This window comes from Toxorhynchites rutilus, chromosome 3 (assembly GCF_029784135.1).
Source record: "Toxorhynchites rutilus septentrionalis strain SRP chromosome 3, ASM2978413v1, whole genome shotgun sequence".
In the NCBI taxonomy this organism is placed as follows: domain Eukaryota; kingdom Metazoa; phylum Arthropoda; class Insecta; order Diptera; family Culicidae; genus Toxorhynchites; species Toxorhynchites rutilus.
This window is the reverse complement of record NC_073746.1, coordinates 84,025,034-84,042,164: the sequence shown is the minus strand read 5'-3', so window position 1 is coordinate 84,042,164 and position 17,131 is coordinate 84,025,034. Positions and strand designations below refer to the sequence as shown.

General features: G+C 37.7%; 1 protein-coding gene across 5 annotated transcripts in view; it reads right to left on the bottom strand.

Annotated features, from left to right (window-relative positions):
- The window catches only part of LOC129773931 (protein daughterless), a 122,752-nt gene that overhangs the window by 45,694 nt on the left and 59,927 nt on the right, over positions 1-17,131 (bottom strand). The window lies entirely within an intron of this gene.

Genomic DNA, 17,131 nt, shown 5'->3' with positions numbered 1-17,131 from the left:
TAGTGTCTGTGTGATAACATGCATATACACATACGAGCCTGGCATTCGACATTCGAATGGAAACCCTTTATTATTTATGATTTATCGACATTATTCTTGCTGTTCGCTAGAGGGGGGAGACGACCTACGACGCAAACTTTGTTCTGCGGATTTTCAAATTACCTGTTAACGTGCAATCTGGAGATTTCGATCGGTGTGAGCCGTTCTCGGGTGTGCGCGATTTGATGATCAATTATCGACCAAATGAATAATAAAAATGACGACGTGACACACCGGCTGCTGTAATTAAATCTGAGTTCAGCGTACGCCATCGAATGGAACATGTACTGGTTTAAAAATGACACGATTCGATTACACGGCATGCGTTTCAAAGCAAATAAAAGTACCCTGTTTTCATTTTAAAAGGTGCTACCTTAGAAGAATTTGAAGATTTTTTTTTCGCAAAAATAGCACCTTAGTACACGGAGAGATTTTATCCGATGAATTTTTATAATCAACCCTTTCGTTTTCTTTTCTTTTACTGGAAAAGTGATTTCTATCCAAAAAGATGTCAGCCAATTGATCAAAAATCGATTCTCATAGTAAATCTCTTCTTCTCATTCTTATCACCACTGTTGCTCTCATCAGCAACAAATTAATGTGTTCACTCTTAGTTTCAGTAATTGAGGTAGAATTTAATTGTAGTGACAAAAATTTATTTTTAAGATACGCATTTTACAATGATATTTTTTGTACAGGGTTTTCCATTTTTCCAGCCCTGCGCTGACAACCGTTTGACATAGCTGTCAACCAAAGCGTCATATCGTTAGTTGAATGTCTGCCATTTTACAATATGGATCGTTTTAGCATCGCACAACGTGTTAATTTTGTTAAATTATACTATAAAAATGATGAAAAACCGGCAAATGTTTTTCGAGCATTACGGATGGATTTTGGTCGTCATGGACGGCCTACAGAGCACACAATCGCTAATGTAGTGCGTAAATTCGAACAAACTGGATCCGTAGCGGATATTGTGAAACCTGTGCATCATCGTAATGTGCGTTCGGCCGAAAATATTGCTGCTGTTGCTGCCAGTGTGGAGGATGACCCGAATGTTTCGATTCCACGGCGTGCTCAGCAATTGGGCTTGTCAAACACATCGTTGTGGCGAATTTTGCATTTGGACTTGCACCTACATCCATATAAAGTCCAACTGGTACAAAAATCAGAGCGTGGTGACCATGGAATGCGTCGGGCATACGTCGATTGGGTGAACGAACAACAGCAGCAAAATGCTGAATTTTCGCATCAAATTTTCTTCAGCGATGAGGCACATTTCGAGCTCGGTGGCTATGTGAACACCCAAAATTCCCGTATATGGGGCTCAGAAAATCCACACGTGATTGTTGAGAGGCCATTGCATCCGCCAAAAGTCACTGTTTGGTGCGCTTTATGGTCTGGTGGAGTCATCGGGCCGTATTTCTTTGAAAATGAGGACGGCGAGACGGTAACTGTGAATGGTGAGCGCTATGGCCTCATGTTAACCGATTTTTTTTTTGCCGCAAATTGAAGATATGGATACGGATGACATGTGGTTTCAGCAGGACGGCGCCACGTGCCACACAACACGACCGAACATGGCCATATTGCGAACGAAATTTGAGGGACGCAAAATTTCGCGTTTTGGTGATGCCAATTGGCCGTCCAGATTATGCGATTTGAACCCGCTAGACTTTTTTTTGTGGGGTTATGCGAAAGACCGTGTCTATGCCAATTCTCCACAAACTCTTGAACATTTGAAAGACAACATTCGTGAAGTTATGACCGAGATACCGCTCCATATGTGCCGAAAAGTCATCGAAAATTACCTGTTACGGATCAAGGTGTGCGAGGAAGCCCTAGGTGGACATTTGAATTATGTTGTATTTCTCACATAATGGCATAAACCAAAGTTTAATTTGAAATAAAAGTTTCATCGAAATTCGAATTCTATGTGTGTTTTATTTCAATTTACTTTCGGAATTTAAAGTTGGAAAACCCTGTATATTATTTAAATTCGTCGATCATTCAATTTTCTCATTAAGCTAGGGGATGACCTTTGGCCTTGTTGATTGAAATGTTCATAACTTGTAGTTTCTTCGCCAGCCTGCTAGGAATCTTGACCATCATAGTACTATTTGCTTCGAATTTATATTCAACATCATCAGTTCGGTGACCTGATGCAATGTCTTTCTATTGAAAAGAGCATTCATTCTTCACATTCACACCTTTGACAAAAGAGGCTAAATAGCTTGTGTTATTTGAGGAAGTTGTTAAGGTTGTCGTCATATATGTATTAATGTGATCATTATGTTTGGTACAGAATGGAGGGTCTTCAGAAAATCAAGTTTAGAAGTAGTAGTAGTTCAGGGTAAGGTTAAGGTAAAATGAAAAGTTTGATTTTCTAGCCAATCCAAATCATATGGTCAGATATGCTGTCGGGAGTAAACGAGTACAAAGTATCTGATTTGATTGAATTCAGAATTGTGTTCAATAAATCTGAGACAAAATGTCAATGGGGGGCACCCAGAACCTGCTTATAAAATAGTAATAAATGGAACTGATTTTTCAACATGAATTTAAAAAAATACGTTTTTGAAAAAAATCTATTTTAATTTTCAAAATATTGTTTTAGAAAGATGGTAAGGTAAATGATTTTGGTTTGTCCAGTCGAAAAAACGATCGGCGTTCGGCGGTCAACGATTCGATAACACTGAAGAAATTCGTGACGCAGTTATGTCGTACTTCAAAAAGTTGGACGCTACGCACTTCGCGCTCGGAATAGAAAAAACCCGTGCCACGCTATGAAAAATGCCTCGAACGTTACGACGATTATGTAGAAAAATAGAAAATAATACGTAAATTACGAAAATCACCTTGTTTTTTGTCCTAACTTTATTTTTCCGCGATTTCTGAGGCACTGAAACTTAATTTTTTAAACGACTCTCGTATATGACAGAATGTATGCTCCTACGTAAGCCACAACAATGATTCATCATTCGGGGAAAATATTACAAGATGAATGAAGTCTGGTAGCTTCGAGGCGATCTAGTTATCATGTCAATTTTGATTTTTCCATAAGATCGGAACCGCTCTTCAAAATGGGCTGGTCCGTGAATTGGAACAGTAATCTGAGCAATGTCTGGGAATATGGCGCATGAAGTAGGGCTTTCCATTCTACTCTTTCTAGATAATTCTTGACAGATCCATAAACATATGGTCCGTGATGTTCTAGAATGATTTTGTTGTGTTTATTATCTCATTCCAGTTGTTCTTCATTCAGATTTCCGTTTAGCTTACAAAACCCATTTTAAAAAGAATGAAAAAGAAGCTACATCCATTGAAAACTTAAGAAAATTTTACGTATGGAATGTTACGATGAAAGTTATGAAAAACCTTGTGAGACATAATAGCATCAGAAAAGTTGGAAGATTCCCTAAAACTAAGAACAAATCTCCTGATTCACATGGTTTATTCTCAATGTGCGATACTTAAACTAACGAATTTGCTCGAAAATGAACGACCGCCAATGAAAACTATGTGTCCAATTTACAAAATGAACTGTATATCGCCTTTCGATGAATACAATGAACAATAAAATGTTGATCACTGCTGCAAATGTCAGAATCAATTTTCTGAAATTTGAATGTGTGCTACATGTGCGGCCGATGCATTCTCACAGAAATTCAAACTAAATTTCTGACCCTTTTTTATGCCCAGCAAATTCGTTCTTTGACCCAAAATTATGTAACAACTGAAACCAATAACTTTCTTCAAGCTACAAATATAATTCACTAGCTGACCCGGCAAACTTCGTCCACCCCAAAATTTACTTTTCGTAATCAAATTCACGTTTTCTTACTAAGCGCACGTTCATGGGTCCAATCGCAGAACTGTTTATTGATTAATCTTCTAATCTACCCTTTAAAATTACCTTTTACTATATAATTCCTAGTACTTCTACCAAAACTCATCATTATAATATCAGATTTTTTTCAGACACAACTCTCGTTCAAGATTTATCAACCACCTGCAAATAAGACGTCGTGCACAAATTATGTAACGCTAAAAATCCGGATTTTGGACCCCCTCCCCCACCTACGTAACGCAATTTCCTATCTCTAATACACAGAAAGTAACGCAACCTCGACCCCCCTCCCCCCTTAACGCGTTACGTAATTTGTGCACGACGCCTCCCATGTGCTCCGTTACATGGCATAAATCTTTGATACAGAAAATATGATAGAATAAAGACAGCCCTAAATCGGACAATTCCTTTCTCAAGTTTTGCTCTTATCAAAACATTCGGCGATCCATTTTTAATTATATAGATATAAGAAGATCTAGGAGTGAGTTTTATCACATTAAAATCCATTTCCACTTTCGAACGAAGATAAAGTTCGCTACCGCAAACATCAAATGGACTAACAACGCTTGTCACTATGTAATTGTAGAACATATGCGAATTGAATTTTCCGAATTTTCCCATTTTCTCCTTTTCCTTCAGAATTTTACGAAAAATTTCAACTGTCATGTTTGGTTGAAATATGTTTGGATGAAATAAGTGTATTATTTTTTCGGGACCCCCTCTCCATTCCAAATCGGAGAAAGGAGTGTCATACCACCAAAGAAACATTTTACGTACCAAAAAACCCTCACATCCCAAATTTGGCTCGATTTACTTGAATAGTTCTCGAATTATGCAGAAATTTGTGTTTCATTTGTTTGTGTCGAATCACCATAGAAACGTTTATCGATCCCTAAAACCTCTATATGTCAAGTTTGATTCCATTTGCTTTTCTTCGTTCATGAGTTATTTAAACATGAGAGAAGAGTGTCAAACCACCATAGAAACATTTATTGCACTCTAAAACCTCCACATGCCAAATTTGGTTTCATTTGCTTGATTAATTCTCGATTGATGCAGAAATTTAAATTTCATTTGTATGGCAGCTCTCCCTGAGAGAGGGGGGTAGAGAGTCCAACCATCATAGAAACATTTATTGCACCCTAAAACCTCAATATGCCTAATTTGATTTCATTTGCTTGATTAATTCTCCTGTAATGCAGAAATTTGTGTTTCATTTGTATGGCAGCCCCCCCTTAGAGAGGAAGAGTGGAGAGTCTAACCACCCTAGAAACATTTATTGTACCCTAAAACCTCAATATGCCCAATTTGGTTTCATTTGCTTGATTAATTCTCGAGTAATGCAGAAATTTGTGTTTCATTTGTATGGCTGCTCACCCTTAGAGAGGGGGGTGGAGAATCTAACCACCATACAATCATTTATTGCACCATAAAACCTCAATGTGCACTGTTTGGTCTTATTTGCTTGATTAATTCCCGAGTAATGTAGAAATTTGAGTTTCATTTGTATGGCAGCACCCCTTAGAGAAGAAGGAGGAGTTTCAAACTACCACGAAAACCTTCCCCGGCCCCAAAAACCCCTACATACCAATTTTCATGTTGATCGGTTCAGTAGTTTCCGAGTAGAATCAGACAGACAGACAGACAGAAATCCATTTTTATATATACAGATTGCCAAATTTGCGAAACAAACATAGAAAACGGAACAGGTATATTTCACAAGGTATCGTCCCAAAATTCTAACATCTCGAACGGTTCTTCATCGAAGAATCTCTATGAATCATAGGCATGCTGCAGCATCACACTTGTGCTTCAGAGAAAGTAAAATTATAATTTGTGAAAACTCTCGGGTCGCTCTTCTTCAGTGTATTTCAGCTTGCAGTTGTACCCGGTCCCGTGTCTCATCAGGGTTATTTGTCGTCCCCTCGAAACCTCCTCCTCTTCACCACTTGGCCTCCTCCAGAGGGTCTCTGGCGTAAACAGTCAACCGTGTTTACACTCGGTGGATACTCGGAGAGTGGAGAAGGTCGCGCACGCTGCGCGGTGCTACGAGCGATCATACGAATGGTCGACTCTGGTGATGGTGGTGGTAGTATTGTTGTGAGTTCTGGTTGCTTTTGATTCCAAAGGGAGAAATAATATGAAATGGTTTTTATTGCCCCTTTTTGCCGAAGTGTGCCAGAGGCAACGTAATCGCCGAACGGCACAACCAGTAATAACAACAACAACAACGATAACGACTCCAAATGGACAGTGAACGGGGCAAAGTAATGAGAAAGCAAGTAGCAGCCGATAGCCACCACCATACACACACCTTCCTCTATCTCTCTCGAACGGATTTGCCCCCGTGTGATACGATGGTGACAACGGGGGAACAACAAGGCAGCTAAACGTGCTTTGGAACGGAGCGGGAGCGTGGGGGCAGGACAGTTGGTATCCGAAATTCGAATGGGTCTGGGATGTGTAGTAAATTTGTCGTGCACACGACACAGGGGGAGCACGTAAAAGACGAGAACTAGGCAACGGTGCGAGACAACGATCGACGAAATTTGACCGAAAAACCTGAACACGAGGGAGAAAGAGATATAAGAAGTATAACAAAACTAAGAAGTGGTACTTTGGAGGTAAGTGTACATGGAAAAACACAGTCAGCGTAGAAGGAGATCAAAAAGGACCAGAAAACCGTGCGGCGCGAAGGAGGCTGAAGGAGCTGAGAAGGTGGTTGTGTGTGAGCGAGTGTGTGTTTATAACATACAGTAAAGATACAGAGAATGGGTATAAAAAAGCAACGAAAATAATAAAATAAAGTGGAAAAAAGTTGAAGGGCCCGCATTTTAGGTTAACAGATGTTTTCTCGTAGAAAGCCAAAAAAACGAGGCATCGTATATGTATTTATGCAGTGCGGTTCATTCCCCGATAGACGCATGCAGAGCAAGGGATACGAAAGGAAGATCTTTGAACTACATACATGGAAGGAAACCTCGAGCAGAGTTCAATGAGATTTAGTTTTACGTTTTATCTTCACGCATGCAAGAGTGAATGGTATTGCTGATTTTTGTTGGTATGGCAAACGCAAACATCATAATCATGACAATCAAATTTCCCATCGATGGGGAGCGCGTGTCCTTCAATTTGATCAGCGCCGCCAACCGTGAAATCATCCCCCAACTAGGCTACCCTTTTCGATTCATTGCCCAAGCTAAATAATCCATTACTCCACATTCGGATGCTACCACGCACAGGCAACACAAATTCGTTACACCACCCCTAAGAAACAGGTTTCGCAGCTATTTCTTACCCCTTTCGTTGAGCCGGAAGTATCGTCCTACATTTTAAATCTAGATTTAAATAACCTCCATCCTTATTTCTCCCTTTTTTCTCGGGAAAAAACAATAGCCTTCTGGCGGCGGAGAGCATCAATCGAAACGTCTCGGAAGATGAATCGGAGGAAATTGAAGAGGTATCGCGTAATTGCATTTCAAATTTTTTTTTAGGGTTAGGGTTAGGGTTTAGGGTTGTCGCGTCGTTGCATATATTCGCGTTGCATTGGATGGGAATTATCTTCCAGAATGAACTCGTACTATTCGCGGCGACGGAACGGTTTTATTTCGTTATTATTCATTTGGAGAACTTTTTCTCACTTGGTAAGTGTGTGATAATTCTCTCCTGAGGATTCTGTTCTGTGGTCACATAGAACATTTCATCCCTTTCTTAGCTTTTATGTTGAGATGAAACACTATGTAAAGCGAATAACAAATAACCAAACTACCCTAAGCTCCGTGGTGCATTCTCCGTACGAACACTCGCATCTCCCAATTTTCGCGTGCTGAGTCTACTGACTCGCCATTCCATTCCTTCGTATCATCAACCGATTAGTTTGGTCCCGACTTGTGTCTGGGACTAGCAATTTGTTGGCTCCTCTCCGTGTCCTTTTTATGCTCATGTGCAGCATAATAACTCGTGTTTTTAATGTTCCCTTTTTTAACCTCCCATAGTTTTCGTAAAAAAAAGCAATTTCCTGAATTGCTAGCAATTTGTACGAATTATGCTACCTCTCACTGCAGGCTTGGCTTTTTTTATGTAATTCGCTGGTGGTTGGTTTGGCAATTAGATCGAAAGATTTCTGCGAGCAATTGTGAGAGATAATTGTAATGTACACAAACATTTTTTTAACCTTTCTTTGTAGCCGCTGTACAAATATGTTTTGAAAAAATCGTTGAATTTGAAAAAGTAATAAAAAGAAATTAATTCAAGAATGAGTTCCATTGTTAGTTGAACGTTTTCCCGATCATTCGGACATACCCTTTTTTGCTGCGAACCAATCATTCAATCACCAATTGGTTCAGCTTTTTTTGGAATTCTAGTTGTTTTTCTTTCGAGCAACACTAGAAATTTAAATCGATTAATTTCTTCTGCAAATTTGCAATCGATCCCCATTAAATAGATCAATTGTAGTTTAAAACTTCGTTACGAGATTAGGTCGTCAAGTGTTCCAACAGTTCTGAAAGTTTTCCTTTTTACACACATGAGTCAGTATAAGTTAAAGGTCATCATAGTTCAACATTCTTACGGCATAGTTGTTGAACATATGCCTCTGATGATTCCAGTGCATCAAAATATTCTTAGTTCGCTGTAGATCGTGATTGATCTTGGTCAACTTCACATCGGTATCATAAAGTGCATGTATGTGCTATTTCACCAAGTTTATGAAATGGCTTACGCATCACGAATCTATATTTATCCTAAAATTACTAAGAATTGGAAAAACTGAACAAAATTCTTGAAATTTTTATTTTACCTCGTTCGGTAAGGAATTTTCTGCAATACAAAATCGGTATTTTTGATATTTTATCGGTATTTTCGATTATTTTACCTCGTTCGGTAAGGAATTTTCTGCAATACAAAATCGGCATTTCGATACTGGCTTTTACTGGCTTTCAGTAATGATAATACCGATATTACTAATCCCACTTGTGGTCAATGTGGAAGTTGCATCTATGTGTAATATTTTTTGTGCATGGGATTCTCAAAATAAACCCACTTTTCATTTGTTCATTTTATTTTATAAAAAAAAAGTTTATTTTATTCTTCAATGTAGTTAGTTTCCTCTAGCTTCAAGACTATTTTTTAAATCGATTTAATATCAGTTTAAATGCGTGCTCCAGTTCATATTGAAAAATGGTGTTTAAAACTTCGTTTTGTTGGCCTCTATATCATCAAAAAATGACTTCTAAACTTGTCTTAAATTTTGAGAAAGGAAAAAAATACAGAACGCCAAATCATGTGAATACGGTGGATGATGATTAAGCGTTGCTGACTGACGTTATTTTGAGTCAAAAATTTACGCACATTCTGTTACCTGTGGACTCGGTGTATTCAAGTTGAGTTCGGTGGATTTTGAACCTAATTTGCTTCAATTCCAAACCCTGATATGATATTCTCCAGTAACCGTTTAGCCAAATGAAACATACTCCGAAGTCCTCCCCTAGTTGCCAAGATAACCTTGACGAACTTGGCAAGTGAATCTACTGATGAGATGGGAAATTCTGTTAGCTCGTCGTAAAAAAAAATTGAAAGTCTTTTGAATATGAAATTGCTCGAAAATATTAAAATCTATGGTAGGAGTTCAAAAACTATGCAAAAAAAAATTGAAGAACTTCGATGTGTGACAGACAAAACTGACAGAGAAAAAAGAATCGGATGTCTACAACCAATGATGATGCCTTATTTGGAATCGTGAGAACTGTTTGGGGACAAAAGCTACGAATTTGGACAAAGTCTGGGTAGAAACTTGCAGACAAAAATGTAGGAAAGGCTGTGAAGCACAAAGGGAGCAATAAAAAGTCACAGGAGGGTTGTGTCCAAGACACTTGGTTTTGATGTGTCTGTTAGGGAACGCATTCCGGTAGGAACAAAAATTCCCTCTACTTTCATGTATATGCAATGTCGATTTCCCCTATGCAGCTTGGTTTTGATGTCTCTGTTAGGGACCCGCCGCATGTGTCGTCAATTTCGACCAATCAGAAGTGGGTATTTCCATTAGGATAGGGGTTGAGATTTTTCAGTTGTTCGATAGTTAGTTTCATGACATATATTATTTTCTTCAATATAAAAAATTGTTATGGAGTGCCGAAATCGATTGACGCAAAAATTTCATCAATCCATCATGAGATGACTGAGCAATAAGCGTTTGAAATTGGACAATTTTGACGATGTGCTTTATTTTCGATTTTCAATTTGTACCCCAATATGTTCCCGAATGACGTAATCCTTCGTCAAAACGATTTCATTAAAAATATATTATTTAGCACTTCGATGTTTATTTAAAATTATATTTGACGTAACTTTTATCGATGTCTGGTCAACGAATATTCGCTCGATTAATCGAATACTTATAGACATTTCCTCGAATGAATCGGTTATTGCAATATGCCCCTACGAAAATTTTAGACATTTCTAGACGTGATATGATGGTTTCCTGTTAGTTGTTAGTAGAAAATGTAAAAATAAACAGTATTTTTTTTCATAGTTTTATATAGTTTTTGTGGTAAGTGGAAAACAGTAAAATAAACTCTTTTGTTTCAAAACAAATTGATAGTCCTGAGAAGGACTGGAATGGTTTAATGGGTTGTACGGAATATGCTGTGTCGGATGTAGCAGTTTAGTTTTGGGAGCGGTGCTTTTACGGATTCGCTGATGCTTTCCTTGACTTTGGCGCCATCGGCTTCTGTGCGTCGATTTGCGAGGGTTTGATTGGCACAACCACGACGAGCTAAACGACGGATAGCGAGTGTGATACCATGCACTTCGCTCCTTTGCCGCATCCAATTGTTGATGTGAAGAGGAGCGCATCAGCAATGCACACTAGATTTAATTCGATGCTCTCCACTGCTTCCTCTTCTTTGCTCCCTTTGCCTCACCGCATCCATCGTTGGTTGCCGATGGCTTTCTCTCCTTTGCCGCACCGTATGGTGTTGGATGATTTGTAGAGCACTGCACACTAGAAGCCCAGATGTTTGCCGATCTGAGCGTTGAACGAGAATGAGAAATCCAAAAATGCTACCGTCCTTTTATATCAGTTGGTATGTGAGAAATAGGCGCCCCCACTCGCTCGCCATGCAAATATTTGACTTATCGGAGAACGAAAGAAGCGAAGCAGGCGAAAAAGAAATGACGTTAGACAACCGAAAGACCACTTTGCGCATGTAACTCAGCCCAAGTTTCAGTTAGGCATCTTCTACTAGAATGCCAACACACCAAAGATGCTCGTGCCCGACACAATATAGGTCAGAGTCTCCGAGACATTCTCAGTAGAGACGAGACACAGGAAACCAATTTGATTGCGTTTCTGAAAGAAACCGGCTTCTTTGGTAAAATCTAAAATACATTCTTATTTCAGTTAGTCACTTCACCGCCGCGTATGCATATACATGTAGATATAAATAAATAAAATGTATATATATGTGTATATATATGCGCATGCATGCACAGGTATATGTACAAAATTACAAATCTAACAAATAAATTGGCGTATGTATGTGTATGCATCTATAAACATAAAACATACAAAAATATTAAAACAAATAAAAATATATAAAAATAAACATCTTCCATATATAACTCACAAATTAACTTTTTCCAGCATATGCAGCAGTACTATATAATCAAACAGCATACCTTTTAAACATATTATTATTTTATTTACTCAATTCTAACCACACTAATTCATACTTATCCAGCATTTTACTAACACCATTAAATTTAACTACATTTATAAATCATCCAACATCACATCATTCCTTCCCACTCCATCCCACCCCTTTTCCTTACCTTTCCTTTCCTTTTCCTCCCCACCTCCCCCTCCCCATACATTTCCTTTTGATCTAGAGCTAGGTTCTACGATGCTTTGTCGCTGCTTTGGTACTCATTAATAACAATACTATTACGTTACAGCTTATATTAAACATCTTACATGGCATAGGATTCTTTCCTACCTTCGCCCGGTTTTACATCTGAACAGACAGGTCCGCTGAATATGTTTTTTTCTTCTTTTTCACCAGCCTCCTCAAGACTGGTGCTCAACGGCTCTTCTCAGAGCTAGAGGCGAATGAACTGAAAAGTTTAAACCCTCTTAAAGCCAAAAAGAAGAAGAAGAAATGACGTCAATTTCGACCAATCAGTACCGTTTGGATAGGGGTTGAGATTTTTCAATTGTTCGATAGTTAATTACATGATATAAATTATTTTATTCAAGGTGAAAAATTGTTATAGAGTGCCGCAATGTTTTGATGTAAAAATCTCATCAATCTGTCATGAAATGACTGAGCAATAAGTGTTTGAAATTGGACATTTTTCACGATGCGATCGATATTCGTTTTTAAATTTGTACCCCAATATGTTCCCGAAAGACGTAATCCTACGTCAAAAAAAATAATTGGCCAACCCAAAGACAAATTTTGGATCAGAATGTTAACACAGGGAGTTGTAACAAACAATCGCTACCGTACCGTACCGTACTAAACATTTTCTGAAGCTCAAAGTGTTATCTTATGTCCGTTAATAATGGTATGTTTTGAGGAATGTTTTAAATTAAAAAGCGTCATACAACAATTACATGATGCAAGGACTCCACAAGCAATTGCTTCTAATGGCGGCCTTCTTTCCGCGCATGGATGTAACATTCTTCTTCATTTCCAGATGCTTCCGAATCTCATCAAATTTGCTGCTTCGCAAGAGACTACAGCTTAGATTGCTATAAACGTCATGACATATCTATTGATTTCTCTATGAGATGTAATTGAGTAATTGCTATAAGCTCATCAACTTTAGTAAAAGTTGAAGCTAGTCAGACAAGATAAAGTTATGTTATTGCGATATATCTGGAGAAATCTGGACGGATCATAAAAAGTCTGAATTTGACGAATGATGGTCTGAATTCTGTATAACCTGTAAGAGTTTGGAAGATTCCAGATAAATCTGGAAAGTTGTCAACGCTGGGCTGAAGCAATAGAAATAGTGTGTAATGTATACAATAGAAATCGCGATTGGCTTCTTCTATATCCAATACATTGCAAACGGGCGGAGCGTAGTTCCAATATTTTCGCAGAACCAGCAGAACATTTTCATTTCGCGCGATCGATTAACGTGCGCCTGATACGTAGTGATATATAAAAAATGTGCCGCGCCGCTACATTATTTACACGTTAGTGACATCACGAGTAGGAAAACACAGAGATGTACAAAACAAATGGATGAGAAATGAGATCGCTTCCAATATAGGACAATTTAAACAATTTATGGAACAGAAAATCGTGTTCAACATATAAACGTTTTAAAATATTAAATTATTTTTTATTTTCCTAAATAATTCATTAATTTTGTCAAACAACATATCTTAATCATACATCTGGATTTTGAGTTACGATTTTTTGAAAGGAAGATCAATAATTTTGAACACGCCGTTTTAAAAAATCAGTCGTTATTCAAATTGGCCATATGATAACGAAAATTTTGATTTTGGGTAGCTTCCATCATATGTACCAAATTTCAATAAAAGTAAAAATTGCTCTATATCTATAAATAAAAATGGAAGGCGAAATGCGTTGGTAAGCGCAAAACCCGAGGAAGTAATGGTTCAATTTGAGTCATCTATATTTCGTTGTATTCGTCTCTTCCCGTAGATCAATATAGCGGAGAGAAAAATCGGAAAATTCGGAAAATTGAATTCCCATATGTTCTACAAATTAGCTAAGCGTTGTTAGTCCATTTGATGTTGGCGCTAACAAAATTGATTTTTGTTCGAAAATGGAAAGGATTTTCAGGCGAAATAACCCATTTTCATATCTTATATCTATATAAATAAAAATGTAAAGCAAAATCTGTTGGTAAGCGAAAAACCCGAAGAAGGGATAGTCCGATTTTAGCCTTCTTTATTTTGTTGTATTCGTCTCTTCCCGTAGATCAATATAGTGGAGAGAAAAATCGGAAAATTTTCGAAAACTCTGAAGGAAGGTCGGAAAATTCGGAAAATTGAATTCCAACATGTTCGAAAATTACATCATAACAAGCGTTGTTAGTCCATTCGATGTTTACGCTATCGCAATTGATCTTTGTTCGTAAGTGGAAATGGATTTTCAGGCGAAATAACGCATTACCATATCTTATATCTATCTATCTATCTATATAAATATAAATATAAGGCAAAATCTGTTGGTAAGCGGAAAACCCGAAGAAGGAATTGTTCAATTTGAGTCATCTATATTTCGTTGTATTCGTCTCTTCCCGTAGATCAATATAGCGGAGAGAAAAATCGGAAAATTCGAAAAATTGAATTCCCATATGTTCTACAAATTAGCTAAGCGTTGTTAGTCCATTTGATGTTGGTGCTAACGAAATTGATTTTTGTTCGGAAGGGGAAATGAATTTTCAGACGGAATAACGCATTCCTATATCCGCGTTAACGGCATTGAGCTTCGTATTACGGAATGGGGGAGTAGGCATGACAATATGAGTTTGCAGAAGAAATGAACACACTTTCAAAACTAAAAATTATGAATGAAAATTATTTTTCCCAAATCAAATTAGTACTCTATGTAAATCAAAATCTCTTTTGCTTGCAAAGTAGTGAAAAAATATCATACAAAAATGGTGTCCAATAATAATTTTATATTATAATTGTAAGTTTTGGTGAGAATATCTGAAAATTCATAGAAAATAGTTTAAATTTGGGTCAGAAGTAGGTAAATAACGCCAAGAAAAAAATTTCATACAAGTTTTAACAATTTAAAACTGCCTTAGGGACGACTAATCTGATAGAGAATAGTTTGCCTCATACAAACTAATGTCGACACCATTCCGCCGTCAACGCGAATCTTCTATCTATATAAACAAAAATGGAAGGCCAAATGTGTTGGTGTGCCCTAAACCCGAGGAAGGAATGGTCCGATTTGAGCTGTCTTTATTTTGTAATATTCTCAATATCAAACATGTATTCCATGCAACGGAGAAACATGTTATTTCCAAATGCTTGAAAAATCTTGAACGAGAATTGTGTCTGAAAATAATTTTATATTATAAGAATAAGTTTTTGTAGAAGTACTAGACAATTTATAGTAAAGGGTCAAAGGGTAATCAATCAATGAAGAGCTCAGTGATTGGACTCACTAACGTTCACTTAGTAAGAAAACGTCGATGTTTGAAAGTTTTCAAATCAAAAAATCTATTTTGGGCAGGACGAAGCTCGTCGGGTCAGCTAGTTATTATATAAAAGAATTCGCTACGGGTTGAATGAAGTCAGTTTTTTGGATCGTCCGCAATCAAACAATCAATGATTTTGCGAAACTGATCATCGCTAAGCATCATGCATCATTAATCAAAAGCAAAAGAAAAACAATGGGCGAAAGAATATGCGTTTGCTTTTCTGCTGCTCTGTGTATTGGTGGCAATTCTGCAATTCTGCACCGGACAAGAGTATAAAAGATGTCTTTTTTTTTTGCTTATGCAATACTAGTTTAGCCGTGAAACAATTTTTGAAGATAAAGGCGAAACAAAAGGATACCGTTAAATTGGAAGGGCTTTCCAATAAAAATATACAAAAAAAATGAAAGGGGGAACTTTGAGATATGCAAGTTTTTAATATTAAACTCATTTTTCGAGTAAGATTCGATATATTCTAAATGTTTGGATTTGGATTTTGGATTTTGAGTCACGATTTTGTTGAAGAAATATCAATGATTTTGAACGTGCCCTTTTCAAAAAATAATCGCGATTTATATTGGTCATATTATAATGAAAATTGTGATTTTGGGTGGATTTCATCATAAGTAACATGTATCAAAAAAAAAACGTAGGGGGGTCGGGTCAAAATTTGCAGTTTTTTGGTCGATTTGGCGTGGAATTGCTCTAGAATAACATATTTTCTTCAGGAAGGGGAGATGATATGAGGGTATTGAGATAAAATATTGACAATCATGCAAGAAGACCGACAGTTTCAAAAGGGAACAGCCGAGAAATTGTTCTTGCTCGTGCCAATTGTTGTATTAATTATTTCAAATCTGTTTCAAAACAAATTGCTTCTGTTTTCGTTCTTATTTTGGAATGGATCCCTCCACTTTGAAGCGCTCGTGCTTTTTGAGTCATAAAAAAAATATAAATATTTTGATCGGATTTTTCGATTGGAAAAAAACATCGGAATCTAGTGTTGTGAATTTCACCAGAAAGGAGAAAAACACATCCAAGGAATGTCGTATTGCTCTCCGGAATACGAATAGCCTTTTCCTTCGTGTTTTAGGGACAAAAAAAATCAATCTACAACCGATTTTTGCGTAACGTTGTCCAAGTTTCACTGCGAACAAACACCTCGTTTCTGGAATTCCTCGTCATTCCGGTACACGATGAAATTATTGACCCGGAAGTATTCCAATCATTTGGATAGATTTCAGCTTCAGCGTTTTGTTAATAATTTTATTTGAGTGGCCTATTTTTATCTCTGCCATCTTTTGAACTAAGTGAACTAAGAATTACTCCCAAAACTCGAACTGCATAAGAAAACTTTCGTCCATGACCTGTTTTCTGTCAACACATGAAGACACATGCTAATGATGAAGATTTCAGCTGTGCTGTCCATCTGGATTGGCTCTTTTTATTTGCCGATAAACCTGATACGACCAACTACCCGATTTTCTTCTTCCAGTTCGCATGTGATCGTTGTGATAAGATAGAGTCTAAAAGATATGAACATATGAGCAAATCGATTAACAGCACTCGGCGCCGCAGGTTATGGGGTAATATTGGAAGTAACGTCCGGTGGACTACACAACGTATTATCAACCTTACATTTTCATATGTTCAGAGTTCAATTACTTTGTGTCGAACAATGTACCCAAAATTATTGAATTATGCATTCTACGGCCCGTCGTCTTAATTTGGAACCAAGCATGACAATCTCCCCACCGTACACAGCGAAGTTCAATGTCCCGGTTACGTATCCAGATCCCCACATATCGTAGGGTCAATTCAGTCCCTACCGTCCAGAGGGGAACAACCTTAGCGCATCCATCAGCTCAAAATCATGCTGTGTTGTTATATTCGCGAGAACCTATACTTAACCTACAAAGTTGATTGCACGCCTGGCTCAGCTTGACCAGTTGCAGCAGCAGCAGCGACGGCAGCAGGATCCCAGCCCCCAGAAAGGGGGCCCCATTAATGAACAGTTTCGGGTGGGGAAAAGCAAAAGGAAAACAA